The 2299-nt window shown below is 31.6% G+C and overlaps 1 pseudogene; it reads right to left on the bottom strand.

The window, feature by feature from the left end:
• Positions 1-779: 779 nt before the first annotated feature.
• Positions 780-892, bottom strand: LOC111755580 (U4 spliceosomal RNA; annotated as a pseudogene).
• Between the last annotated feature and the right edge of the window lie 1407 nt (positions 893-2299).

The raw sequence follows: 2299 nt of genomic DNA, 5'->3' as shown, positions 1-2299 counted from the left end.
TCACAGAACTGAAAGAAATCAGAGTAGATTAGCAATCCATTTCTATCTATCAGGTAGTGTGAACATGAAACAATCCGAGTTTTGCATATGTTATGTTCATCAATTTAGCAACTGACAAAGTGCTGAAATATATTTTAAAAATATGTTTAACTCTAAGTATGAAACAAATACTGTCAACATTTTATAAAAATTACATGAAATATTTTTGAGTAGTTCTTAAATAAAGTTAAAATTTCAAACTTCATAGAAACAAATTCTTAGACAGCAACTCAATTTAAAAAGGGTGGTATTGGCCAAACTGTTTCTCATTAAACAGGCTGTAGATGAACCTGAAAGTTTGCAAACAATAAGTTAGTATAATATAACATGCCATTGTTTCATGTTTGAAAATTAAGGATTTTTTTTCATTCACATTATTTAGATCAATATATGGTCTCTTCCCCATCAGGGCTCAGGAGGAACTATAAACTGTGAAGCTTCTTTGTTCTCTGCACAGACGTCATACTAAGCCAGTTTGCCAAATTAGAATCAGTTGAAAAAGGTTACTCCAAAATCAAATAAAGGAAAGACTGAGATATACATAGCCATAGAAATAAACTGTAGCTCACTTTGTGTAGAACAAAAAAAAAAAATTGAGAGAAAATCTGAAAACTCACAGTCTTATCTCAGAGTTTCTGAATAAGTATACCATTGATGATTTATGAGCTGTTACAGATAAGTTCCTTGAGTCTTCATTTCAAAAGACATTCACATATTGTGATACAATTTCAAATGACAGAATAAATGTATATTGTCTTAAAATTCCTCGATCACTTCTATTTTAGTTTTCAATTAGTAATACTCACACCTCAGATAAACTTCACTGGTTATGAAAGTACCACTGTGCAAAGACTAATTTCTACTTCAGGAAACCAAACATTTATCTCATAAAGTAAATATTAAAATACATTCCCAAATTTCATAAACTTGCCTTAGACGGAATGCTTCTCAAATGGAAATTTGTTTATCGCCAAGACGAGTGTGAATGTGTGACCTTTCATTTTTAAAACCTTGTGGTACCCTCAAAATGATACCAAATTAGCTAGCTATAGTGCACGACTCACTGAATTTCTTTTAACAGAAAAGGATGTATGTTTGCAAATCCAGCAACTGCTACTTTATAATTCCTCCACTGAACTGCTTGCAGATGAGGAGTGAAAACAGAAATATTGCATCTTGTTTAAATTATAAAATAATTTAAGTTTAATGGTAGTAATTATCTACAAAACAGAAACCATTTTACCCACAATTCCATTTGCATTGATTATTCCACATTGTACATAGTCATTATAAAATATTAACACAATTATTACCAGATGTGTTGACTTTTCCTGATATATTTTGCATAAAGTATTTAATACTCTGATTTAAATCAGTTCCCTACATATATTCCATCGGAATTGTTGAGGGAATATCTAGGTTTTATTTTTTATTTTAAAGAGAAAAAACAGAAAAATCAATAAGCAGTCAATAAACAACAAAAAACAATGGCAATTTAGGAGTTCAAAACAAGATGACAGGAATTTAATAATGGTAATTGCTCAAGTTACCAGATACAGACATGCAAGACTGATCAAACAAATATAATTTCCCTTTGAGAAGTTTTTTTCTTTTTCACTATATTGATTGTAACTTTTTCAATTTATTTTTTATGTACTATTTCAATTTCTTTCTTTCTTTCTTTCTTTCTTTCTTTCTTTCTTTCTTTCTTTCTTTCTTTCTTTCTTTCTTTCTTTCTTTCTTTTTTAATCAGTACCGGGGATCAAACTCACGACTGCCTGCTTGCAAGGCAGGCGCTTATGCCGCTGAGCTAAATACCCAGCCCCTATTTCAATTTCTTATACTAGAAAGACATTACAGTGTTTACATGTGGAAGTCCGGTTTATTTCACTTAGGAGTATGGTTTCTAGTTGCATCCATCTTCTTATAAAACACTCAAGTGTTTAATTCTTTATGGCTAGGTAGTATTCCACTGTATAAAAATGCCACATCTTCTCTTATCAGTTCATCAGGTGATTGGTATTTGAGTTGTTTCCAAGACCTGGCTATTACAAGTTGTGCAGCTATAAACATGGGTGCACATATATGACTGTAGTATGATGTTTCTAGTTCTTCTGGGAAAATCAGAAAGGGAATAGCCAAGTCAAATGGAATCTCTAATCCTAGCTTTCTGAGGAACATCCACACTCATTTCCACAGTGGTTGTATCAGTATACAATTCCATCAATAATAACAAAATGTTCCTTTTTGCTCACAGCCT

This window comes from Cavia porcellus, unplaced genomic scaffold (genome assembly GCF_034190915.1).
Source record: "Cavia porcellus strain 051 isolate PalLab524CR breed Dunkin Hartley unplaced genomic scaffold, mCavPor4.1 scaffold_3, whole genome shotgun sequence".
Taxonomy (NCBI): Eukaryota; Metazoa; Chordata; class Mammalia; order Rodentia; family Caviidae; genus Cavia; species Cavia porcellus.
Note: the sequence above shows the minus strand (reverse complement) of the source record. Positions and strands in the feature narration are given on the sequence as shown.